Genomic DNA, 27,927 nt, shown 5'->3' on the forward strand with positions numbered 1-27,927 from the left:
AAAGATAGGCGGGACTAACAGATAAAAGGACAGAAAGGCAGAAGGAGACGCTGCAGCCGCCGCAATGACCAGAGATGCTGCAGCCGCCGCCATGACCAGCAGCATGTGAAGACGCTGATAAGCCACCAGCCACGTGGCGAGGTATAGATTTGTAGAAATGGATTACTTTAAGGAATAGATTTATGGAAATGGTTAATTTAAGATAAAAGGAAATGGTTAATTTAAGATAAAGGAACAGTTAGCAAGAAGCCTGCCACGGCCATACAGTTTGAAAGCAATATAAGTGTCTGTGTTTACTTGGTTGGGTCTGAGCGGCTGTGGGACTGGCGGGTGGCAGAGGTTTGTCCTGACTGTGGGCAAGGCAGGAAAAACTCTTAAGCTACAAGTCGGGCCTCGAATTCACAGAGATCTGCCTGTCTCTGCCTCCCAAGTGCTGGGATTAAAAGCGTGCTAAAAGCACTTCTTTCTACCGGTTCTGAGGAACCTGGTAACCTCAGAGAAAATTCTATTTAATAGCATATTCTGTTTATTTCAGCATTTGCAATGTGAAAGATATTCTGGCCAAAATATCTTCATTCTGGATTCATGAAATTCATGGATTCAGAAAATCTTACCTTGACAAATATTTGTACAAAACAAAATTCATTAGTCAAATTATCTCTTTTAACGACTTTTCCATGTTTTGCCAAATTCAAATACTGTGGATTTGAAATTTTCCTGTTACCAAACATAATGCCACACATTTAATAAATTATAAGGCCCCCCCAATACTTCTTTCTTGTGTCAAGATTTTCCAAAAAAAACAGTTTCAGAACAGCAGACGTAAAGCTAGCAAATTCTTTTGCTTAATATATTCTTTTTTTCTCTCATTTTTTCTTTCAACAAACGGTGTTTACTTCACACACATAAGAAAATATAAAAAATATTTTCATTTTAAAAGGGGCCGTTGAGATGGTTCAGTAAGTAAAAGGCACTTGTCACCAAGCCTGAGCCCCTGACTTTAAAATCTGGGGCCCACATGGTAGAGAGAGCTGACTCCCACACGTTGTCCACTGACCTCCGCACATGCCCAGTGGTTCATACATAATAAATGTAACAGGAAAAAAACAGTATTTATAAGTGCACACTTTCCTACATTCACAGTACTGTGCACCCGTGACTCAGTCAAACTCCAAATACTTTCATCGCCTAGAAAGGATATCTTGTGTTCGTTAGCAGGCCTTCCCTATCCCCAAGCCCCAAGTCCAGGCCCTCTCCAATCTGATTACTCCTCTGTGGATGGTTTATACAAACGGAATCACACCATGTAGGAAGGTTGTTACTAGACTCTCATTGAGCGTTTCCTCAAGGTTCATCCATGTCACAGCGTGTATCGATACTTCATCCTCTTTGGATGATGGAGTAATAGTCAATCAGACACCGTGGTTTGCTTGCCTCGCCATCCACTGACTGACCCTGGGCCGTGCACGGCTTCCGGCGCCTGTGAAGTGTGTTGTCTGCTTCCTGTACAAGCTTTCGAAGACTCCTTTCAGCTCTTGACAGTAATTGCCGAGCCAGTTGGTAATCCTGTAACTGAGGAACCACTGAGCTGTTTTCTACAGCAACGTCAGTGTTCTCTGCTCCCACCTGCTATGTGTGACGAGTCTAGTTCCTCCAGACTTTACCGGCGGGCGCTATTTCTGCAGACTAGCTATGGTTGTCGTTGTCCTAATGGGTGCGATGTTCCGGTTCACTGTTCTTATCATCGGGCTCTAACACAGGAATAAAACGTAATGCCTCCTTGTTTCACGCTTTATTTTCAATGGCTGCAATAAACCTGAAAACTTCAAAACTCCCACCATCAGGTGGGAGGGGGCTATTGCACCTCGTAAATATTTGATCATTTATAAATTGATTTATATGAATTATTTGTTTGGGACAAATGCAATCAATATTTAGCTATCTCATTTTCTAATTCCATTAGATAATATTTTAGTTGATGGATATATTTCTTTAAAGGCTATGCAGGTCTTAAAATCTTACTCTAGGGGTAGGAGAGGTGGCTCAGAAGTTGAGGGTGATGCCAGCTCTTCCGGAGAACCTGGGTTTGGTTCCCAGCACTCACATGGCAGCCCAGAACCATCTGTAACCCTGGTTACAGAGGATCGAATGCCCTCTTCTGGCCCTGGAGGGAACCAGGCGCACACACGGTGCGTGGACACAAACACAGGCAAATCACCCATACATGTAAAATTAGAATAATTTTCAATAAAAAGCATTATGAATTGGGGTTGTGTACCATATAGTGAGGAGAGCAGAGGGAAGCTTCCAGAGACCCTCTCAGCCCTTTAGCGGGGGTCACAGCTTCTGTTTTCTGCACACATTTTGCACTTACTTAACTGTGATTGCCACATTATGGGAACCGCTGAGTGGAGCCTGGCAGCTTGGTGACCCAGCACAGGCCGTGGTGTGGTTGGCTGGAACTGGAGTGTTCCCACCACTGAGACTGAAAGGAGCCAGCCGTCTCCAAACGCTTGTGTGTGAGCCTACTATTTTATTAACCACCGCCCTGCCTGCTATCCCTGGAATGGAGGTGTGAGTTATGTTGAGTTTGGGGAGGTCTGCGGGGGAGGAAAAGAGTTCCATTCATCTTTCAGTTTTCCATTAAGTTTAAGTGAGAACCCTAGCTCGTGAGTCTTGCGCATGCCTAGTAGAGTCCTCCGAAGAGCTGAAAGAACCAAGTGGGGAGCTAGCTGCTAAGCCCTGTGCCAGCTTGCTTCAACACAGCCCTCGTTGCTTCCTTACACACAGGGGATTCAGCATAAATTGCCAACAGCAGGCTGTCAGGATGGCAACGTTGCCAGACTCTTCCGGGCAAACCCTAATGTGCTCCGATGGCCTGAAGAGCAGAAATCAGAACTCTGGGTGACAGTTCAACTATGTAGACCAGTGTCTTGGCTTGAATGTTTTTAAGATGTGACATGTGACTTAGAAGCTTTTGTTTGTTTGTTTTTTGAGACAGGGTTTCTCTGTATAACAGCCCTGGCTGTCCTGGAACTCACTCTGTAGACCAGGCTGGCCTCGAACTCACAGAGATTCACCTGCCTCTGCCTCCAGAGTGCTGGAATTAAAGGCGTGCACCACCACTGCCTGGCTTAATATGTGATTTGGAGTAAGCAAGGGTGTATATATTGCTTGAGAGTAGGGGTGAAGTCTCTGGGTATACAAAGGCTTCAGGAGGGAAAGCAATCGGAGTTCTGACACCTGCCTCCAGTGGTGGGATTCCAGGGAGCAAGAAAGGGATTTAAGAGAATCAAAACTCCTGAGGAGGGATTTCTGAGTCTGATCGCTGCTTACATAGACCATGGGTCAGCGATCATGTTAGTAGGTCCTTTTATACATATGTCACCTCCCCTATGCTCTGCCTCTGTTTCTATCACTCTGTTTCTTCCTCTCTGAATGTGTCGTGTGTGTGTGTGTGTGTGTGTGTGTCTGTGCATGGGAGAGCAAGCTCCATGCTGGGTGTCTCTTCGATCACCCTTCATCTTTGATTTGGTTGCACTGGCTAGCCAGGAGGCCCCAGGGATCCTCTGGTCTCCTCTCTCCTCTCTTCAGTGCTGAGATTACAGATGTGCACCACAAGGGCTCTGAGGAATCAAATGCAAGCGCTCATGCTTGTGTGGCAAACGCTTTACCTACTGAGCCACACCTCCCGCCCCCCACCACTTCTTTTTCGTTTTGCTGGGAGGAACATCAGTTGATATTTATTTTACTCCTACATTTTAAATGTCTTTGCTAAGATTGTGTTCAAATTTAAAGATGGTGTCATATCCTAAAATTGATGTGGAACTTATTCTTTATGAGGCAGAGTTTTTTTTTTGTTTGTTTGTTTTTTAAATCATACAAGAGAGAAGCTAGACACTAAATGTTTTCCCTTGAAGCAGGGCATGCAAGGCCTTGGAAAACAACATATTTACACTAGTGACGTTAATAAAAATACAAATAATAAGCCGGGCAGTGGTGGTGCATGCTTTTAATCCCAGCACTCGGGAGGCAGAGCCAGGTGGATCTCTGTGAGTTTGAGGCCAGCCTGAGCTACCAAGTGAGTTCCAGGAAAGGTGCAAAGCTACACAGAGAAACCCTGTCTCGAAAAACCAAAAAAAAAAAAAAAAAAAAAAAAAAAAAAAAAAAATAACCACTAAGAACTCAAGGGTTCTCCTTATCTGCAGGTTTTCCCTTCAGCGCCAGTTTATCATGGTCACCTATGGCCTGAAAATGTTAAATGAGAAATTCCAGAATTAAAAACACTCATGTTTTAAATTGCATGGTATTGTCGCAAGTGTGATGAAATCTCATGCCACCCCACTCCCTCCTAGGTGTGGTCATCTCTTTGCCCAGTGTATCCATGCTGTGTATACTACCCACCCATTAATCATAGAGACCATCTCAGTTATCAGATCAGCTTGTCATATGCTGGTGCTTGGGTGTGAATAAACATTATTTTGTTCAGTGATAGCCCTGTAAGAGCAGGGATGCTGGCCGTTTTGACGTGCCCAAGAGAAGCTTTAAAATTCTTCTTTTGAGTAAAAATTCTTGTCTGTATGAAAAGAATCTGGTGTCTTGCAGTATAGTAAGGCGAAAAGAAACCCAGGCTAATTTTGCTGTTGTATCTCAAATTGCAGAAGTTAGAGACACGATGCATGAGAAGTACTCTGCTAAGCTCAAAGGCATTAAATTATAGAGCTAACGCTCTGCAGCTTCGGGCAGCCACTGAGGGATGTGGAAAGTGCCCCCCTGCCCAAGGACAAGGGGGACTAGATGGTTAGGAATTTACCATGTGCCAATCTTTGTTCAGGGTTAACTCATTTAATTCTTATAATCAACCTATAAGGCAGACACTATTAATAGTTTATGGATGGGCTAGCCGAGGCTCAAAGGAGACGTTAAGAGAGAAACTTTCAAATGTGCAGATAATAAACATCTGCCCAATTCTTCTCGGCCATTAAGGCTCTCTGCTGGGATTCAGACTGGTTATGTTTAGTTATAAAACCTGGGTTAATTATACTGCCCAATCTGGCCTCCCAGACAGGCCAGGGAGGCAAAATATTCACTCAGGAAACAGGGGCCAACACAAGGCAGACGGGATAAAATGCCACACTGAATGCTGAGGGGCCAGAACATCTGGTCCAGATAGGAAACGCTGGGATAAGGCATGGATGGAATAGCCTGGCAAAATCTCTGGTTTGTGTTTTGTCTCAGTGGTGGCTGTTTGTCTGCGGTTACACCAACGACTTATGGATCCAGGCACTCAGAAGTCTCTCTTGACTTGAATGCAACCTTTAACCCCTCCTCAGACCACCTGTCTACCAAGTTTGAGGGGAGACACAGAAACTGGTGCTGTGTTTCCACAGGAGCCAGAGGCAGCAAGGGCGAGAATACCTTATTCTCCATTTGCGATCTCTTTGTCCTCTCAAAGACACGGCCCTGTCGAGGCTGTGATTCCCCATTCTCCCCATTAAAATGGCTCAGACATGCTGTTTGCTCACAGTTCTTCCTAATCCTCACCCTTGATGTCCTCCACACAGTGGTTGACTTTGTCAGTATTTCTCCAATTGCAACTTTAAAACTGATAAAAAAAAAAAAAAAAAAAGCCTATTCGTGTTTTTTAAAAATCTTTAAAGTTTAAGTCTTTTCCTTCGACAGCATCAGTGTTTTTGTGGGAGAGAATAAATACCTGATGCTAAGGGCAGAGGCACTAGCCTACTATGTGTGAGGCTTGGGTTTGATATTCAGAACAGGAAAAAACTGTGTGTGTGTGTGTGTGTGTGTGTGTGTGTGTGTGTGTGTGTGTCTATGTGTGTAATCTTAGTGTAACAATATATTTAAATCTGTATAAAGTGTGAATTTTCAAGTATTCAATTAAAAAAATGGTTGAAGGTAAAATGTAATGTTATTCAAGCTACATTCAAATAAATGTTATTTCTTTATAATAACTGAGTCTTTCCAAATGGGCACCCTTTGAAGGAGGGTGAAGTGTCAAGGAAATGCCAGGGAGAGGACACGGTTGCATGCTGCACAAGGAAAGAATTCTTTGAACAAAGCGTCGGCATATGCCATTTGATTTAAGGTAGGTAAAAAGAGAAAGTAAGCATCACAGCTAGTTATCACAGCAATCACCTGCAGACCATGGGAAAAGAGACGTCCCTGGCGTGCGCGCGTGTGTGTGTGTGTGTGTGTGTGTGTGTGTGTGTGTGTGTGTGTGTGTGTATGTGTGTCCGGGTGCAAGGGTTGGGGGCCCTTTCCAGAGATGCTGCATCAGGTTGAATGCCCCTTAGCACACTTCACACTTGGCAGGGTCTGCTGCTTTCCCAGGCGTCTGGGGTGGGTCACTCTCAAGTTCTTAAGAAAGAACTACTTTGATCCCCTTGATAGCACAGGTGTCCTGAGGATCTGCTATGTATCAAGCAGTCTACCACCCTGTTGCATCCGGTCCTTACACAGTTGAAAGAAGGAGATGCTATGGTCCTCTTCTCTCAGACAGGAAACTTTGTCTTGAGGACACTGACTCACAGTGCGTCACAACTAGCAAAAGAGTAGGCTAGGATTTCATGGAGGGTCCATGGGATGCTGGGCCTGTGCTGTCTGTTTCTGAGTCTAGGGTCTAGGTTTGTTGAGCAGCCACAGTAACAGGCTAAGTGCACAGCCTAGCCCTCTGGGTTGGTTTTTACCTTTGCTCTGCCGTACAGACAAGGCTAATGAGAGGTCAGGAGTTTAGTTTCTATGCTGGCTAGCAGAACGGTAGCCCTGCGATGGAACACGAGTCTGGCTCCTGAGACCATGCCTCACACCACTGCGATGGAACACCAGTCTGGCTCCTGAGACCATGCCTTACACCACTGCCCCATCTTGCCTTTCTGCAACTAGCTTGCGTTCTTCTGCACCATTCCGGGGCAGCCTTGGGGGGCGGGGCTTCAGGGTACACGTTTCCGGTGCAGGCTTCCATTCTTATGACGGGCGCTTCACTGCCAGCATCAGCATGGCCCCATTATGCTGTGGTTCAGCTGCATGGATGAAAGAGATACCGCTGACGAGGTGGGGACAAGAACAGTCCAGTCTGTCTCTCAATGCCACAGGACAGCAGAGGATGGGGGGGGGGGGGGGGGCTGGAGAGGGGGGTAGGCACACACGCTGCAAATGAAACATTAGCCATGATGACCACAGGGAAAAGAACCTGGGAAAACAGTGCCTGGAGCATCCGCTCTCTATAAACCTTGTTGTTCCACGAAGGCGTTAGACTCCTTTGGGCTGTCACAGAAATTCAACTCGAAAGAACTTAAATATGGGAAGGGAATTTCTCAGTTCACCCAACTGAAAAAGCTCAGGAGTGTTAGGATTCCAACTTCAACACGGTGTCAATCTGCCTCCCTCTTCCCACAGCTCCCCCTTCCTCCAAAGGCTACCTCCTAAGGCCAGGAAAGGCCCAGCTGAGCAGCCCCAGCAGACAACATGGCTCTCTCTTCAAACTAATGCGTGCCCATCTCCCCAGAAGAACTCACTTTGCCTTTGCTAGGACCATGTGATCATCGTGAACCAATCACTACGTCCAGAGGAAGTGGTCCTGTGCCTGGACAAGGCCGGGTCATGTATCCACTCCAGACTGTGTTCACCCTGCGCCCCTGTAGATCATTGCAGAAGAAGGGGTCCTGTGATTGGCCAAACCTGGGTCATGTGTCTATCCCTGACCAATCAGTGTGTCTTCACAGTGGCGGAGGCGGGGGGGGGGGGAGAGAAGGGGGGGTCCATAATTGACAGATTAGTTGGATCTCGGGTGTGAGGTCCCCTAAGAAAAGCAAGCTGGGCAGCCCCAACTGTGGCCACAACACTTGGGGCTTCCATCTCAGTACTGCGTTAGGGAAATCATGTCAGACACAGCAACTAACGCCAGAACCAAGTCAACAGGCACGTTTCGGGGGAGTGGGGGGGTATGCAAATACTTCCTAGACACCAAGGTAAACATCTTCTGGAGACTTATAGGGAATGTTTAAGTGAATCCTAAAAGGGAAAGAGTGAGATTTGCCTGGCTGGTCTTTGCTGGTAAAGGAACGGATAGGTTGGAGAGCCTAGAAGGCTTTCATGGACTTCCCACGTGTGCTTGCCGCCAGCCCCCACCCCCACCCCCCCACTCTGCAGGCTCCTCCGTGAGTCTCAGCCAAGGCCACCTGTGCCTCTGGGGCCAGGTTCAGGGCTGGCCCTCTCAGGACTTCCCTGTGCCTCTCACAGCCGTTAAACTCACATCTTTTCATGCACATTTTCCAGAAGAGGTAGAAGACTCTCCTCTCCCACAAAGCAAATAGCAAACTACACATTCTAGGAAGGCCTTCCTACCCAATGTTTGTCCCCATGCCATTACTAAATATTCCTGCTTCCAACAGCGGCTCACTTGTCTTTAATACGGCTCTGTTCCAGTAGCCAGCCCTCCCCCAATAAATCTTCAGAGATCTCTTCTCAAGTCAGGGTGGCCCCCTCGCCAGCGGTGGCGACGAGTCTCTCACAGTCTCAGGCTCCTGCGTGCCCTGCCAGGCCTGGTCATTTACAACACCATGGCCAGCAGACAGTGTGGCTAACTCCTGTGCAGGGCTTAGGGAGGATTGAGTCCTGAGACGTATGTGGGAAGCAGCCCTCAGGCAGGTATTTATGGAGCTGAGACAGGCTGTAGGCAAAGTCGGGCAAAGGTGTGGCCTGAGACATTTCTGAGGTATTAATGTATGTTTTTTCCTGTGTGTTCTGTCCTCCTCTTCCCCGCTTGCACACAAGTAGCTGGGCCTTTTGTAATTCTTTACCCCGTGAAGCCTGAGGCAGGAAGCTCAAAATGGGCACATTTCAGGAGGCAAAGCATGTCGGTCCCACAAACCTCCAGCCTCTGGGCAGGTTCTTTTAAGGTCCCCAGTAGGACCCCCCCCCCCAGCCTGGCCTCAGGGCCAGGGAAGAATCCTGCAGGGCTCCAGACAGCTGGCTGTCCCAGCCAAGGTTCCCAGTAGTACAGAAGCTTTCGAGGACCTTGCAGCTCGGCAAATGCCACCTTGGAGCCTGCATGGTGACATAGCGGTCCTCCCTACCACTCCTGGGGCCCACGAGCAGCTTCTTCCAGGTTCTGTGAGGAACATGAGAGGAACTCTGATGCTGACTTGTGAGAAACAGCTGTAGTTCAGCCCGCCAGAAGGCCAGGGTTATTTTCACGTATAATCAAGGCTATCACAGGTAGGATAACGGTCCCTCCCAAGATGTCCTCATCCTACCAACCATACTAACTCCCAGAGCTTGTAAATATGCTCTTTAGGTGGTGTATTAGTGGCTTTCTAGTCAGTGTGACAGAATCCACAAGAGCTGAAGGGAAGACAGGTTTATTTTGGCTCAGCTGCAGAGTTTCAGTTTGTCACAGCTGTGGGGCACAATGTCCAAATTCATGGTAGCGAGAGCATGTTCACCGAGAAGCAGAGAGGGCAAGCTGGAAGCAGGGGTGGCTATGACTGCCACAAGCCTGCCTCTAGTGACCTACTTCTCCCTGCTAGGTCCCACCTCCTAAAAGTTCCAAATCCCCCCAACCTCCCCCCCCCACCCCCACCCCCACACAGCACCACCACCTGGGAAGCAGACATGAGCATGCGAAGACATTCCGGAGTCCCCCTGTAACACACAGCAATGAGAGGCAAAGCTGTAAGGAGAAGCAAGACTGCCTATCAGCTGGTTCGGCCAGGGACTGTCCAGGAGGAAGCCTGCTGGGTCAGTGCAAACACAGGGCTCTGTGGAGAAGGTGCTGGGAAGGAGGGAAGCACAGGGCCCGGCAGATGTTCCTGCCGGGTCAGGAGGTAGGAGTGCGGGCGGTCTCTGCAGCAGGACGTGACCAAGATAGAGAATCCTTCCCGAGCCTCTCCTCGGAACACAGCCCCATCCCCCATCCCCCCCCCCCAGCTGTAAGGTAATAAATGTGTGTTTCAAGTTGCTAAGTTAGTGGCAGCCTGTGGCAGCAGTCATGGGCAGTGACAGCATCACGCCCTTGACTCCTCCCTCTTCGTACTTTCTCCCATCCCTGGCTCCACTGCCTCAGGGCTCTCTCCTCACTAAGGGACTGTACTAATACTCCGTTCCACAGAGTCGCATTCCATAAGCAGTCTGTGTGCTGGGTAGGCATAGTGTGCCGCTGGGTGTCAGGGGAGACTGGGGTGGGGTGGGGTGGGAGATGAATGCAAGAAGATGATGCCCTTGCCCCTATCCCCAGGAGCAGTGAGTTATGGAAAGAGATGCACATTCACATGTGACTAATATGGGCACGGGGCAGGCTGTGGCAGGTGTGCCAGGAGTCTGAACCAAGTGTTATGAATATTGTGGGAAGAAGGATCCATATCAGCTGGGGGAATCTGAATTACTCATCTTACTTGAGGACAAAAGCAGGCTTGAACTCCAGGGAGGATGAGACGGGCCTACTCACTTCAGTGGTCTCTACCAGGGCCGATACAGACATCACTAATCAATGACTAACTCCATATTTCTTGCAGAGCTCAGACTTGGTCTCAGGATTCTTTTCACGTAGTGCTTCTCACAGGCAATAGCAGTCGAATGGATTTGGCATTTGAGGTAACAACCTATTCTTCACTTCTGTGGTTCAAGTATTGATCACAACAAAATGGCATCAGACAAACCATGAAGAGAAGAAATAGTTGAACTTGAATGCCACCTTTCCCTCTTCCTTGCTGCCTGGGGTGTTCTCGCTGGTTTAACTGTACTCTCTAGACACCCTAAATCCTGCAGTAGCTACACTCTCCACACCTAACCCATCTGAGGCAATCCATCAAGAAAAACAACAGAGAGACGGATCCTCCCAGGGCAACAGTGTAAAGATCTGAAGTCCATATTCTAGGGATAAGTGTCCAGTGCAAGCAAGAAGGCCAAAGAGCTGGTGTTCCAAAAGGTGACCTTCCAGAAGTTGATGTCCTTGAGGTATGCCCTGAGACAACAGTAGAATGGCCAAGGCAGCAGCCAACAGGACAACAATCCATTTTCTTAAATGCTCCAGGCGATTAGGGAGGGAGACAGTCCATGGATTCTGGCATATCCTGCCTCCATTGCATATCCTTATTATTATAGTTATGAATTAATACGTCCTCACATTAAAAAAAAACTAAGCAGAATGATATATTATTTAAAGTAAACATTTCTCTTTTGTCTAACCTCATTCCAACTCCCCAAAAGTAACCTTTGTGGTGTCTTTTGTTTGTTTATTTGTTTTTGGTTTTTTGGCTTTTGGCTTTTTGTTGTTATTGTTGTTGTTTTCAAGACAGGGTTTCTCTGTGTAGCCTTTGCTGTCCTGGAACACACTTCGTAGACCAGGCTGGCTTTGAACTCACAGAGATCCTCCTGCCTCTGCCTCCCAAGTACTGGGATTAAAGGCAACCTTTTTGTGTGTGTGATTTTTTTAATCTTCTTAGAAAATTTCTATGCGCAGACTATATATGTGAGTATCTGTTTATAGTTAAATGCCCCCTTTCTTCCCTATATAACGTAGATTATGATCATGACTAATGACTGCCCAGAAACGTTCTCACTGCCATGCTCTAATCTTGCCGTGATGGCAAACTGCTGTGGATATCACTCTATGTAAATAAAACACTGATGGCCAATGACCAGGCAGGAGGTAGGTGGGACAAGGAGAGAGGAGAATTCTGGGAAGCGGAAGGCTGAGGGGGACACTGCAGCCACCACCAGGAGAAGAGCATGTAGAGACGCCGGTAAGCCACCAACCACGTGGCAAGCTATAGATTTATAAAAATGGATTAATTTAAGATAAAAGAACAGTTAGCAAGAAGCCTGCCACGGCCATACAGTTTATAAGTGATATAAGCGTCTGAGTGATTATTTTATAAGTGGATTGTGGGACTGCGGGGCTTGGGGAACCTGGAGAGAAGCCCTCCAGCAACAAATGGCGCCCAACGGCTCGAGTTTCCACCTTAAACCTGAGAATATTTAATAACCAATTCTAAACAGAGCCAAAACCAGGTTCCTGCTTCTTGTCTCATACGGGCAGCTAGATGAGACAAAACACAAGTTTGGACACTGGCGGGTTCCTGGCGGGTGCGTTTGACCGGCAGTATGGCGGAAATGAGGCATCTGCCAGCGGCAAATTAAGCTGTGTGGTAGATTTACTCTTTACTAGTATTTAAAAAAAAAAAAAAAAAAAAAAAAAAAAGAGGTTTCTGGCTACACGCTGCTTTGATAAAAGCTTAGACCCACTATTTCTGAGACTTGATGACTCCCAGAGCTGGCGGAAAACGTACCACTGCCATGTTGGGAAGCTGAAGTGGGCGGAGCCAGTAGCCACAGCGCCGTTTCAGGCTTACAATGGTACAGTTTAAAGCAATAGGCTCAAGGCTCAAGGTAATATAAAACATAAGCCACATAAAGATGGCTACCACACAGAGAATCTGGATTATGTTCTCTTTGATATTCATAACTAAAGAAAAACATTTGATTACAAAAGCTGTTGAGTTATGCCAAAATGTATATTTTAAAGGTACCTTGACTTCAAAATTTGGATATAAGGATATGTTACTTTGGAAAAGAGGTTCTGCTTTTGTTTCCACAGAAAGCCAGAGGCTGTGGACTTGTTCCAGATTAAGATACATCAGGTTTGACCAGCCAAGACCACCTGAAAGGTCTCTGATGACACCATGGCCCAGATGATCCAACATCTAGAATTGTTTCAAGGCAACTGGCTCAGACAATACAGCCTCATGGACTACTCCATGATCTTAAAATGTCCCCATAAGATACAGCGCCCCCCTCCAGCAGGAAGTAGTTAAGACAAGCTACGCCCAAATTCCCAAATATACCAAGCTGGCTTTAGAGGTGGAATTGGCTCACTCCCCCTCTAAACCCAGACATATTGCTTTAAAAAAAAAAAATGGTTAAGAGATTCTTGTGTCCCAAATCAGAAGAGCCCTCTGGTGTGGGACAGAGAAAAACCAATATTTTTATTTAAAACAGGTTGATTATAAATGTGATCTCTTTCTAAAAAAGAAAAGGGGATATGATATATAGGAGGATATGGAGATGATAAGATAAAAGGGTAGATTAATGAACCTACTTTTAAAGAATAACTTGTTTAAAATGTTTTACATTGGTATAGATTTTAGTTTATGTTTAAAATGTTTTACATTGGTATAAATTTTGGTTCATTGATACAAACTTGAAGTTAATTTTGTTATACTCTCTCTATATATGTATATATTTCTATTCTTGTTTGAGGTGTTGTGTTTATATAACTCATTTAAAATTGTAATGGATAATTAAAAAATAGATTAATAATTAGTCATCTATGATAATCATATCTGTAGCCATGTTAGTTAAGTCTTCTAGGTATACATAGATATATTTCAGATAGATAGGTAATCTTCAAACACTTCATAGACCTGGAGAATATGGCATTTAAATAACTTAGAATTCTGTTGATGTGAGACACAATTGCTCCTGGCTGCACCAATTGATCCCGAGAGAATGTTGGGCTTCTAAGACATTTCCATTTGGAAGTTTGTCTTTTTGGCACAAAATGGCCTACTGGGCAAAGAACTGCCCTTGCCTTGACGGCTGACAGTACAAATGCAATGCTGTCCTTTCTGGACAAGCGGGACACAAGGAAAGCGACCACTGTACAATGCCAAGACAGGGTAAGATGGTCTCAGAATTCCTGCTTCTGAAAATGGTCTGTCAGATACTCTAGGCCTGTAGCCAATTTGAATGCACCAACAATGCTGAGAAACATTAGGTGACTGTCCAGGCTGCCAGCTGTCTTGGTCTACTCTTGCAAGATTCCCGAAGTTGCTTGCATCCGTCTACCATTTCTCAGGTACCATTATGTTCCTTCTCAGGTCTTTGATGTGGTTGAAGGCTAGATAGTCGTAATTTCCTCAGTTATGATAAAAGATAAGTTAGCTATAAAACCTTAAACTCACAAATATAAGATAGATAGGACATCTTCTTTAATATTGTAACTATAATTCTTGCTCGGTAATTGTTTTGTTATATGTAATTTTACCATGTTAAAGTTAAAACCTTCCTTTTTAAAAAAAGAAGAAAGGGGAAGTGCTGTGGATATCACTCTATGTAAATAAAACACTGATGGCCAATGACCAGGCAGGAGGTAGGTGGGACAAGGAGAGAGGAGAATTCTGGGAAGCGGAAGGCTGAGGGGGACACTGCAGCCACCACCAGGAGAAGAGCATGTAGAGACGCCGGTAAGCCACCAACCACGTGGCAAGCTATAGATTTATAAAAATGGGTTAATTTAAGATAAAAGAACAGTTAGCAAGAAGCCTGCCACGGCCATACAGTTTATAAGTGATATAAGCGTCTGAGTGATTATTTTATAAGTGGATTGTGGGACTGCGGGGCTTGGTGGAACCTGGAGAGAAGCCCTCCAGCAACAGCAAACAGAAGAGACAATGGTATTTCTTACACCCTTGGTTCTTGCCTTTCCATCGTCTCTCTCCCTTCCCTGCCTTGTTCACTTAGGGACTGTACTAATATTCAGGGATGAGATTGTGGCTAGCATCCATAAATGATGTAAGTTATTGAGAATTTCTACACTTCCCTGCACATGAAGAGATATCCCCAGAATTACTATGGAAAATAAAGCTCATTCTGAAGAATTCTTCTCTGTGGCCAATATGGTAAGATGCATTTATTCACAAACCTGTGATATCTGGTATGTGTTATCAATACTTCAATTTGGTTTTGGCTCAAAGGATATCAAACCACTGTGTCTTGACATCTCCTTTCTAGAGCTGTGTACTTTTCTTCTGTGGCCTGGATTACTGACCCTGAAGGTTACCACCTCTAGTGCACAGCGAAAATCCCCCTTACAGGGAAATTGACCTGTCCCCATCATCCTCAAGACCCAGCTAAGAGCTCTGTCTTCTAGACATCCTTCAATTGGGCAGGTCTCCTGTCCTCTTCCTTGTCCTACCCTGGTCCAGCATGTATTTTACACAGAGTGAGCTTTCCACAGAGCCAAGCACGCCATGCTTATTGCCTGCTTAGAGACATCCTTCTGTGGGTTTCCATCATGGGGGAAGTGGATCCCGACTCTGTCTAGCACTTAGCCCCCAGCCCCGCCCCTCTGCACATCAGATCAATCTCCTCAGACCCCCTGCCTCCAGGAAGTATCCTGAGCTGCCAAGCTCTCCTTCTTGGGCCCTAATGGGGGATGGCGTGACTTCATATCAATTGGAGTTCAGCGTAAATCTTGCTCTCCCAATCTCCTCTCCATCATTTAACCTGGCTATTCACTTTGCCGATCCTATTTCTTGTTCAGTTTTGCCTTGCCACAATGGCAGCCCCAGAATTCAGGGTCTCTTGTTTGATTCACTACTGTATCACTATGTGCCCAGTCCTGAGTCTGGCACGTAGAAGGCACTCAACAAATAGAGATGTGACCAAGGAATTCCTTGTGGCCCCTTTCCTGCCACTTTCTCTAGAGATAGGCTGTAGTGTTGGTGCCGCTTGCTGAGCGAAGGTTGATCCTGCAGACGGTCTGATGCGATCGTTTCTTGTGACAAATAGAATAGTTTTTAGAGCCTGTGGCTGCTCCTGTGTTAACTATAGTGGTTCTTCTCGCTGTGTGGGATGGACCAGGGGAGGTTGAAATGGCAGAGAAACCCCTCCGAGGAATGAAACTGCAATGGGACTGCAGTTGTCTTCCTAAAGCCACTCTGAGTCCTTGATGCTTTGAGACAGTCGGGAGAGCAGAGAGAGAAGTGGCTGATAATGATCAGATCCAAAGCAGCGGTTTTGGCTTCATAGTGTTGACACTGTTTGCAACCAATTAAGAAATCTTAACATGACTCAAGACAGGTAAAATTGAAATGGAATATAAGGGACTCTGGATATGTGCAATAAGCTTAAAGATAAGTACTAAGAAGCAGGTCCCTGATGGGATAGTTTGCCTTAGAAACACCAGGAACCTTCAAAGGGATTTGTCCTCAGACACTGGATAGAACCACATTGGTGCTGAAGTAGTCACCTGTCCCTGTTTACATGGGAAATTATTCACAGCCCCCCAAATACTTATTATATTGAGGGAGACTAGACCCTTAAGATTTCGCATGACTGGGCTGCACTTAAAGATCCTTACTGAGCAGTCTGGAGAGACGATGGCTCAGCCATTAAGAGCATGCTTCACTCTTGCAAAGGGTGGGAGTTCAGTTCCCAGCACCCATGTTGGACAGCTTACAACCACCTGTAACTCGAGTTCCAGAGTCTCTGAAACCCTCTCCTCTCCCCTAAAGTCATTGGTACTCACTTGCACATACCCACACACTTCATTCGTTTGAGGCAGAGTCTCTACATAGCTTTGGCTGAACTGGAGCTGCCTATGTAGACCAGGCTGGCCTCCAACTCACAGAGATCCACCTGCCTCTGCTTCTTGAGCCCTGAGATTAAAGACGTGCACCACCACGCCTGGACACAAATAAAGCAAATTAAAAACAAGCAAACAAAGGCTTACTGAAGGAGTAGTGATCGAGCCACTTATCAGTCAAATTCCTATGGGGAAGCCAGGGCTGTTTCCCAAAACTGAGGTGTTACACCCTGGTTGGTCAGGCATCATTTCTTCAATTATTTGTGATATAATTGAAATCTGAGCTCTAAACAATTATTGGCATCTGTTTTAAATTAATAAAACAAAATAAAAATTTGTCATGGTAGTTAATAAAACCCAGTATGCTGAGGGGTTCTCTAGCTAACAGGGGGGTCCCTTCCCCTGGGAGAGGGGAAGCAGGGAGGTGACACCACCCTTGAGGATGTTGAGGACAGATGTAAAAACTAAGAAAGCCCCCAAGATAATTCTTGTTCCCCGTCTTCAGAGTCCCCTGCAAAATATCCCTCAGTCATCATATTGATCAATTTATTAAATTCAGGAGTAGAAATAACAGAAAATGAGGCAAGGATTCCCAAAGTGGGAATGGAGAGCTCTACTCGCTGGGAACAGGCACCCAGGGAACTTTCTGGGGGCTGAGCAAGTCTTCCCAAACGGGAGGGTGGTGGTGGTTGCTCAACTGTCGTGTTCCGGAGACGCACCCAGTTCTAACTTCACCCGAATTTTATGGTATGTAAATTATACCCTCACCGAAGCAGCCGGGAAGTAGATCAGCCGAATCTGAGTGTGCAGATCAACACCCAAACCCAGCTCCCTTCCCCACCCACCCTCCTCCCGAACTGCCGGTTACCTTGATGGATGGCGTCATCCCACCCAGCTGTCCCTCCTTTGGTGTCTACATCTTTCCTCTTCTCCACCTACATCTCACCTACACTGACCAGTTCTCCCTCTCTGATGTCTCAGGAATCTGTTCACTTCTCCTGTCCCTGACGCTGCTGCCTACTAGCCCAGGCTAGCCCTGTTCTCAGAGGCCATGATTGCCTGCCAAGATGGACCCACACCTTCCCTTTGACCTCTAGACCACAGCTCCCTCCACTGAGGCCCATCTTCCTCGGAATAAAACTCTGCAGCGGGGCAGCCACTCTCCTGGCACCTGCTTATTTCCTCCGTGTCTTGGCAAACCAAACGCAAAGCCGGAACTGACCTACATAGCTTTATCTGTGCCCTGAAACAAAGTAAAAATTTCCCCCCTCCTTTGTGAATACTGCATCTCTCCGCCTACAAGCACCATGGCTGACACAGGTAGTTTTTTTGGTTTGTTTGTTTTTGTTTTAGCAGCTATTCTCTGTTCCTACTGGTTAAAGACTTCTTTCCTAGCTTCCCTTATGCGGTGAGTTTTAACAATGAGAAGAGCATGGCAGTCGAGAAACTTGTTGAAAAAGGAAAAAAAAATCAACAAAAAACCCTCAAACAAACAAACAAATAAAAAAGCCAGGCGGTGGTGGTGCACACCTTTAATCCCAGCACACCTTTAATCCCAGCACTCATGAAGTACAAGCAGACAGATCTCTGAGTTCGAGGCCAACCTCGTCTACAGAGCAAATTCTGGGACAGCCAGGACTACACAGAGAAACTCTGTCTCAGAAAACCAAAAAAAGAAAAAAGAAAAGAAAGAAAGAAAGAAAGAGAAAGGAAGGAAAGAAGGAAAGAAGGAAGGAAGGAAGGAAGGAAGGAAGGAAGGAAGGAAGGAAGGAAGGAAGAAGACTTTCTTGTCTTCCATCTTTATGCTTCCTGGAACGCAGCTGTTGTGGCTGAAGCTCCTGTAGCCATCCAAAGATCAAGAGGTCACGCGGGATACGGAAGCCATGCATGGTGGTGCAGGAATGAATTGTGGGCTTTAGATAGTGGCCACTATATCACTTCCAGACTTTACATAACAGGAAAAGAATTAGCTTCTGTTCTGTTTTTCGTTACTTGTAGACATACATGAATTTATGTAGAGTAATTCCAGGGCCATTTGACCCCTGTGACCTTCTCTTCATTTCCTTTAGCTCTTGGTTTTCCTTTGACACTCAGTGGAGGAGCCACCAACTCTGGAAAGCCCTCCTGGCCTCCCAAAGGCAGGCCAGATGCCCCTCCTCTGTTTCCATAGCCCTTGGTACTTCTTTCCAGGATACACTGTCAAGGGGCAAATCCACGTGTATTTTGCCACCATCAGATTTCCCATGGGAAAAGGTATTCTCTCACTTTTCTTTGTATACCCAGTGTCAGGCATCAATGGATTTTCTAGACAAGAACATGTGTTTACTATCCAAGAGCTTAATCCAATAGAAAACAGTCATGTTGTGTGATATTTTGATTGCATTCTGACAATAAAGTTTGCTTTGAATCAGAGGGTGGAGCTAGCTACTACAAGCTGACCAAAATTAAGAATAGAGGTTTTGGAGAACTGAGGATAGATAGAGAGACAGGAAGTAGTAGGGTGGGGCTTAGAAAGGAGCTCAGCCCTTAGCTGCTTCTCTGATTGTTCAGGTTCTTACCCTGATATCTGACTCCCGAGTTTTTTATTGATAAAGAATAGTTAGATAGATGCATCGCAGTCATGCTGCCCCTTGAAGAAGAGCCTGATGAGCAGACTTCAGTTTTACATTAACTCCACTTCCTGTTGTATCTGTAAAAAACAGACAGGTTTGTATCTATTACATACACTAATAACTAGCCCAGGAACAGTACCAACTTCCTTTGCAAGACCAAGGAACATGAGTTGGTAAAAGGCTGACCTGGTCAAAATCTCTCTACCAAGGCAGCCAAGAACACAATAAAAAAGTTACGGACAAAGAAGGAAATTATCAAGAAGGGGAAACAAGACAGCAACCTCAGGGAACAGAGGGAAGAAATTAATGTCCAGAGTAGGAAGTACATTGATGTGAAATGGAGTCCCATCCGGTAACAGATGGCACCCACCTGCAGACTCATTAGGTACACCTGGCTCAGTGCACCCAGCTGGCTTCTAAAACCACAGATTGCGGTTTCATGACACGGCAAGCTGTGAGCCCCAGAGTGGAAATCCAAGATCTTAAAGGCCACATGAACGTAAGAGCCGGGGAGGGGGTTGAAAATGAGACCAATTATGAAATGAGCTGAAAGCTGAATCAGAGCCGGGGTGGGGGGTGGGGGTGGATGGGTACGGAAAGGCCAGCACTTCTCCCAGCGAAAAGCAGCAACTCTGAACTTGTTTGATGCCTCACTGCCGTGATTTCAAAGCCACAGACGTCACACAGCGGTGTTTACCGTGAAGGTGATCTCATCTGGAAGTGTCTGCTGGGACCCGCTTGCTGATGCGTTTCATGGGAAGGAAGTGTTCTTCCTGCACAATTTCAGTGTCAACGTCAAGAGCATGGGTTCAGGGGGGTTGGAATGGTGATAACTTAAGGCACCTAAAGTCTGACGAAATCTGCAGGCATCATACACAGCGACAAATAGAACCCCTGGGAGGCCATGAGCAGCTCAGCAGCTCATTTCATGTGGGGACGTGAAGGCCTGGGACTGTCCTCTGCACTCACCAGTACAGCACTGTCCACATTTCCGATGGACCCACCTAAATTATTTCACTGTTCATCTCCTCCGCCATCTCCTTCCCTCCTAGGATTCTCCAAACAGCAGAGGTAAAAATTCTGCAAAGGCCCCGTGTCTGCAGAAGACACAGGAGGAGCTTTTTAGGAAGGAATATGGTCTGTTCAGGTCCTTCAAAAGGACAATACTCCAGGCTGAAACTTAAAAAAGTTTATTTTACTATTTGAGAATTTCATACATTGTATTTTATCATATTCTTTCCCATCCCCCAACTCCTCTTAGAACACCCACCACTCACCCAAACAAACAAAAAACAGGTTGAAGTTTAAACACTCATAGCTCTTAAGCTATCCGTGGCAGTAATAGTTTGCTCAACACCTATTCTTGGCTCCAGACTATTGAAAACTCCAGTTTTAGAAACCAGGAGAGATTGAGGGGGGTTGAAGAGGCAGTTTAGGGTAGAAATACTACAAAAACTCTGAAGCAGCCTCTAAGATCTTCCTGGGCTGTGGCTATTACTGCAATGGGAAGTTCATTAGAGGCCAGGAAGTCCACATATTTTACGTACCTGGGCTAACGAGGAGAAAATGCTTTGAAATCTGTGGAAAGCCAGAAGATATGGGTAAGTTTGGGCTCTATGGCTATAATAAAGTTCACAACCACAAGCAATTTGGGGAGGAGAGGGTTTATTTCACCTTACAGTTTACAGTTCTTCATGAAGGAGAGACAGGGCAGGAACCTGGAGGCAGAAACCGAAGCAGAAACCATGGTTACCTAGGCTTGCACTCCATGGTTCACTCGTTTGCTTTCTCATACAACCCAGGACCACCTGCCCAGGGGTGGCATCTCCCATGGTGGGCTGGGCCCTCTCACATCAACCATGAATCGAGAAAATGCATTTCAGACTTGCCTGTAGTCCATCTGATGAGGGCATTTTCTCAACTGAGGTTCAGCTTCCTGCATGTGTGTATATGTATTACATGTACCCAATGTGTGTGTTTCTGTGAGCTTGTTTTAGGACAGGGTCTCATTCTGTAGCCCTGGCTTCTTGGACCTCAGTATGTAACCTAGGCTAGCCTCAAACTTCTAGAATTCTTCCTGCCTCTGTTTACCCAGTGATGGAATTAAAAGTGTGTGTGTGTGCGTGTGCGCACACGCACATGCATGCAGGTGTTCATGGAGGTCAGAAGTGTCAGATCCCTCTGGAGCTGGTATTACAGGAAGGTGTGAGCCACCTGATGTGGGCGTTGGAAATCAAACTTGAGTCCTCTGCGAGAGCTTAACTGCTGAGCCGTTTCTCCAGCTATAATCCAGAAGAAACATTTTCTACACAACAGGGCAGTGACAAGCTCCCATTAGAAGACCCAGGAAGGTTATAGTTCGGCAGTAGAGCTCTTGCCTAGCAAGGGGAAGGTCTAGGTTCTACCCTCAGTGCTGCCAGAAAGGGTAGTTCGGTGACTATGGCTCTGCTCAGTTAGGTGACTACGGCCACTGATAAGGAACTGTGTATTCCAAAAAAGCTAGAAAGGATTTTGAATATCATATTAGAAGAGATAAATAGGCTTGCCTTGATTTAACATATGTGCCCCTATAAAAGTATGTGAAAACATTGGCTACCACTCATGTCCAGTTAAATTTCTTTCATTGTATATATTCATTGCACATGGTACTGTTACATAAGGACTTTTTATCTAAGTATACACTGTACATTACTGTATATGACTCCTCCATCCCTCTACCCCACCCTCCCCCTTTTTACTTCTCCTCCTAAATATGCACTATTTTTATGAGCCTATTTTTAGATGTTTTACATTTATTTATTATTTATTTATCACGTGTATAATGTGTGGGCATGTATGTGCCACTGTGTACAAGGACAAGAGAAAGGAAACTTCCAGAAGTTGGCTTTCTTGCTTCACCATATGGGAACCTTGGGATCGAACTCAGGTCAGGCTTGGAAGCAAGGGCCTTGCTCACTGAGCCATCTTGCCAGCCCCTTTACACACCCAATTTTAAGAAGCAAAACTTGAAAAATGTATGGGTTTTTTTTTGTGGTAAAATGAGAATAGGTATGGTAACCTTTGTATTTTCTCCTTTGCATCACGATACTTCAAATCTTATTAAAGTATTAAGTATCCTATACTTGGCATTAAAGAAAATAACCTGAGGGTTGATATAGGTCAACAGTACAGAGTTCGCCTTGCACACACTAGGCCCTGGGCTCCATCCCCAGCTTCAGAAAAACGAAATTCATCTGGATTGGAAGTTAGGGGTCCAGGGTTGGGAATGTAGTTCAGCTGATAGAGCGCTTGTCTATCATACACAAAGTCTTAGGTTCCACCCCTTGCACAACACAAAACCAGGTAAGAGGACCCATTCCTATAATCCCACCCCAGCACTCTGGGGGCAGAAAGATGAGAAGAAGATCAGCTTCATCACTGGGCAGCCTGGCATGGTGGCACACCCCTTTACTCCAAGCATTTTGGAAGCAGAAGCAGGCAGATCTCTGAGTTCCAGGCCAGCCAGGGATACACAGAGAAACCTTGTGTGACTTGATAAAAAAGGGCGGGGGGGGGGGGGAAATCATCATAGACTGTATAGCAAACTGGAGGCCAGCCTGGGCCACAGGAGCCCCCTACCTAAATAAATGATCACAGCTGGAGTTCTGGCTATGCCGGGGCACTTGAGCAAACCTGACCTGAACTACACTTTCACATCCCTGCAGCAAAACAGACTTTGATCCCAGCTCACGGGTCAGGAATCTAAGAAAAGTCACGCTGTCACAGCTCTTCGGTGGCAGAGCTAGAGCCTGAGTCCTAGCAAGGGTCACACCTGCTCTCTTGGATGCTGGTTCTCCCAGCTCCACTCTCAGATCGACACACTGTACTGACCTTTGTTCTGCCCCTGTTCTATGAGGCTGGCACCCAGCCAGTCTCTGCCGACACCTGCTGCTATGAAATATTCCATTCCCATGTTCCCAGAGCCAGCCTCGCTTAAGTTGTGGTGCTCCGGAAAAGGACTTTCATCACACCCAAGGACAGATGTTATAATTTATAACAAATATGTTTGTGTTAGTCAATGTGTGCCTCAACAATATGCCAGACCCTCCTTGAGAGGAGGTTGACCTTCTGACTTCTTGGTTATGTTATTGTGTTGGTTGGCAAATGTTTATTTCTATGTTATTTATTTTCCTGAGATAGGGTCTCATGTATTCCTGGCTGGCCTGGCATGCCTTTGTAGCTAAACAGGATCTTGATTTTCTGATCCTCGTGATTGCACCTCCTGAGAGCTGGGATTACAGGTGTGGGCCAGGTCATGAAGTGCTGTGGTTGTGACCCAGGGCTTTGAGCATGCCATGCAAAACCTCTACCAACTGAGTCACAACCCCAGTCCTGACAAATCCCTCCCCCACCCCCCTAGACAGGGTCTCACTATGTAGCTCTGGCTGTCCTGGAACTCCATATGTAGATCAGGCTGGCCTCAAACTCACAGGGATCCCCCTGCCTCTGCTTCCCAACTGGCTAGGTTTACAGGGCTGTGCCACTATGCCCGGCTTGACAGACATTTATTTATTTATTTATTTTAATGCAGGAAAACAGTAGAATCTGGTATGGTGACACAGGCTTGTACTCTCAGTATTCCAAATACCCGAGGCAGGAGGATTGCTGCAGGTTTGAGGCCAGCCTGGGATAGCGTGAGACCCTGTCTCAAAGAGGAATGATCAACCATAAAATTCAACATCAGCATCATGGCTTGGTGGCTTGTAGAAATACTGTTCCTGGGGCCCATCTCAACCCCCGTGAGCGTGAACCTGGCTTGCAGAGAAACTTAGGGAACCTCATCCCCGATCCCCTCCTTGAGACTCCTGTGAACCAAGCTTCCTAAATGCTGCCTGGGAACCAGGGAGGTGACAGAAACACCTTAGCTTAATAATAGAATGCCACTTTTAGGTAGCCTCGTGCTTCAGGGTGCCATCTCCAGGTCATAGGAGGACTGGAGAGAAAGGGACGCTTTGGTGGACGTGGGTAGGCCAAGGCCAGGAAAAGATGGGAGGAGCTGGAGCCGCTGGGTCTCACACCCCATCTGTTTTCAAATGTCCTGCAGTGCTAAGCATGGAACCAAAGCCAAGGCCAAGTTTATATAATTCGTGAGTACGGGACGCCCCTGCTTTCCCCACCCGGTCGGCTACAGAACACAGCACTGGTCTGGGATGGTAAATGCCTTTTGCTGCATTTCCAGCTCCCGGATGATTTCTTGTGGGAAAAACTTCCTGGGACCTATCTTTGCAGGGTTTGGGCTGGGGGTGGGGGTGGCGGAGTGTCTGGTCTTGGGTGTGGAGCTGAGAGCAGAGAGTCTGGTCATAGCGTTCACGCTGCTTCTCCGTGCACTGTGGGTACCCACCGACTTTTGTGTAACTCGTACCCTCGGAAGACCAAGCGACACTAGGGATCACGGGGGAAGGGCAGGGGGTGGGGTGGGGTGGGGCAGCGTCGAACCATGTGACGGGTCATATGACTGAATTGGCTGGAGGCGCTGTTACCGAGGGCCGAGGTAGCGCTGCTAATCATCTCGGGGTCACCAGGGTGATATCTGATACTAGACTGAGCAAGAGGAGGAAACGGCAGCCTAGCTGATGATGGAGGCAAGGGGTGAGCTCTGACCGCTGCTGATTTGGGGTCGAATTGGAGTTTAAGTGGAGTCAAGGAAACCCACCGCCGAAGTGTTGAAGACAAAACCTTCCAATGTTCTAGCCTGGAAGCCGAAGAGAAAACGCCCGTTCAAGCTATGCCCCAGATTTTTAGACTGTTTTGGGAAGCGGCATAAAGCCATCCCGGGTGAGGTTGCGTTTAGGGTCTGAAGTATCTGGTTTGCTGGTCCGTTTTATTTCACAACTTCTCCCAGGCCCCATCTCTCTGACCCTGAGAATTAGTTAAGCAGGGGCTGGACTGGGAATATAACTCAGTCCCAGCCTGGAGGGACCCTGGAGAGAGCCGGGTCCGCAGGAGCACGGGTGTAGGGGAGACAGGCATCCTGACTACCAAGATGAGCCCTGTAAATTTTGTAAGGACTCTGCGGAGACACCCTCTTTGCCCTGCCATTAATTAATAGAGAACAGAGCTCTAAATTCTAGACCCGGGACTGGGGAAATGGCTCATTTAGCAAAGTGCTTGGGCCTGAATTCCGCTCTGTTTCTCTCCTAGACTGAGTCAGTCTCATGGAGTCCAGGGTGGCTTCGAACTCACAGAGATCCAGGCGGATCTCTGCCTCCCGAGTGTTAGGATGAAAGGTGTGTGCCACCACTGCCTGGCACCTATGCTTAATCTAGTGGCTGGCTTTATCCTCGGATCCCCAGGCAAGCTTTATTTGATATACAATGTATCACCACAGCTGACTGCTGGTGGTAGGGCCCCTGCCTAATGTGCACAGGATCCTTGGTTCCATCCCCAGTACACAGACAGGATGGAGTTAGGAAGCAGGGGGTGGGAATAGCAATGTCTTTCTTTAATAATTTAAACAAACAACAACCCACCACACAACTTGTTGCTTTCCTTGGCAACAGTTAACTCCACAGCGATTTCCTCAGGACAAGACAAACAGACGAAGAAGGATGGTAGGCTGCGGGGGGGGGGGGGGGGGGGGGGGGGGGGGGGGGGGGGGGGGGGGGGGACTGGGGCTCTCCAGTGAGTGGAATCCTGGCTTTATTTACTTTAGGGGCTTGTTAAGACACATTCACCAGAGATAAAAAGGTTTTCTGTTGGGACAATCCCAAAATGACTTTGTTTGATTCAATTAAGTAAGACCTAATGAAAGAGAAATCCAGCCTGGAGACAGGCATCCTCTCACCAGGTGAGTAGTAAATACCTTCTGACCAGGCTTAAGAGGCAAAGCTCTTGAAAAATCTAATCTATTTTAAAAATGCATATCCTTGCCACAAATTGCTTTGAAGAAGATGGCTGCGCTGATTGCATGCTGAGATAATTATTCTGTACCACCACTTAGGAGTTTCTGATAAATACTACAGTGTCACCTTTGTTAATGATTTGGGAGGGAAAGGAGAAAAACCTCAGACAGGGGAGGTCAGGGTGGTTTCCTTTCTTCTGCCTGCTTCTCTTGAACTGGGGGTATAGGATCCCACGGGGGTTTGGTCACTGGACTCTGCTGTGGGCTAACCTCTGCTCACTGTCAGGTCTCCAGTCTTCACAGAACAGTGAGAATGGTGGTGTATAGGTGTGCTAAGATGTCCTATAGTATGACATGAAACCAGGGGGGGGGGGCGGCGGCGGCGGCGGCGGGGGGGGGGGGGGTGGGGTCCTCTTGACTCTGCAGCCAGGCTTGGGACAGCTGCTCCCACTTGTCTTCCTCAAGGACTGGTCTCTGCATTACCCCTGGGGGTCCAGGAGAAAGGCTGAGGAGAAACCACCGTGAAAGACTTGTGCTAGCCTGTTGCCCCGCACTAATAGTAGGGTGGAGCCTGACCCTGTCCCTGGCAGTTCAGGGCTCACCAGTCGGGTGCCCTGCCCCTCACCACACCCTTTGAATTCAGGGTGGCTCAGCCTCGCACAGTGCATTACTAATCCTTCGTGTGTGCATTCTTTCGATGCTTTAATAAGCGCTTATTAGGAGACAATTGTATGCTAAGTGTTAATCTGATATCAGAGCTAGAAAGTGAGAAAAAAATAGAGACGGATGCTGGTGAGCAAAGTAGTGCTGTAGGTTATAAAATAAATGAAAGAGGGCAATGCTTAGTAATTGGTTAGTGATTGGAAGGGTTCTTTTCCTTTTGGTAGTCAATGTGAGCTGTCTGTCTGTCTGCCTGTTTGCTTGTTTGTTTGTGGGTGGGGCTTGAGACATAGCCTCCCTCAGTAATCCAAGCTGGTCTAGAAATCACTGTGTAGTTCAGGTTGGCTCAAACTCACAGCAATCCCCTTGCCTCTGCCTCCTAAGCGCTGGGGTTACAGGTGTGAGCCATTATCCCTGACTGAAGAGTGAGCGCAAAGGGGATGAGTCAGAAATGGACGCAGCCTAGCTGAGAATCTGCCCCAAGAGATGGAGCCCATGCACTTCACAGGAAGCCTGTCCGGGGGTTGTGTGGGGTGGCCTCTCCATTTCTAATTCCTGGTTGACATGGTGGTTGGACTCACAGGTATGCAGACCAGAGTCTCTGATCCTCTCAGCTGCTGGTCTTTATTCCAGCAACGTTTCCAGTGAGGGAAAGGTAGGTAGCATCTTGTGGGCAACTGGAGTTATAGTGGTGGATGCATGGGGAAGGCATCCAGCAGAATGGCCAGGGAGGTCAGGAGGGCCTGGTGCTGAACAGAGAGCCTCTCACCGATGCTCTGACCACTGATGAATTATTCTACACACTCTCTACCTCAGCTTTTCCACAGAGACACGCTGTCCAGATTATAGGGCGAAAGCAATTTCATGCCAAATAAGTCACCAGGACAATTTATCAAATTTAGCAATTTATCAAAAGCATGCACTAAGGATTGTTTGCTTGACTATTTTTAATTAATATGAATATTTTTCAATATGTAAATATATTTACATTCAATATTTAGAAACATATTCAAGCAGCACATTAATAGATTTGTCATAAATATTAATTTTTGATATTTTAATAATTAATATTTAATTTATTTGAATAGAGAAGAATGTTAGGACATAATACTTTCTCTGTATGATCGAAATAGTTTTGGCAATAATCATAAAATGAAATTAATAACAAAAATAGCCAGAAAAGAAATGCCAACTGAAAATTTCCTTGAACTGAATATTTATTTAATCTTGCTAGAAATAAGTAAACAGGAATAACTGTGAAAAAGAAGGGGACAATCCCAATGCCATTACTCTATCATTTTTATACGTAGTGAGCATTAAGTATTGATTTTTTATTACAGTCTCAATAATATAGTCTCAATATAAATAGTTGTTCATTAACTGAATGA

This window comes from Peromyscus leucopus, chromosome 1 (genome assembly GCF_004664715.2).
Source record: "Peromyscus leucopus breed LL Stock chromosome 1, UCI_PerLeu_2.1, whole genome shotgun sequence".
Lineage (NCBI taxonomy): Eukaryota > Metazoa > Chordata > Mammalia > Rodentia > Cricetidae > Peromyscus > Peromyscus leucopus.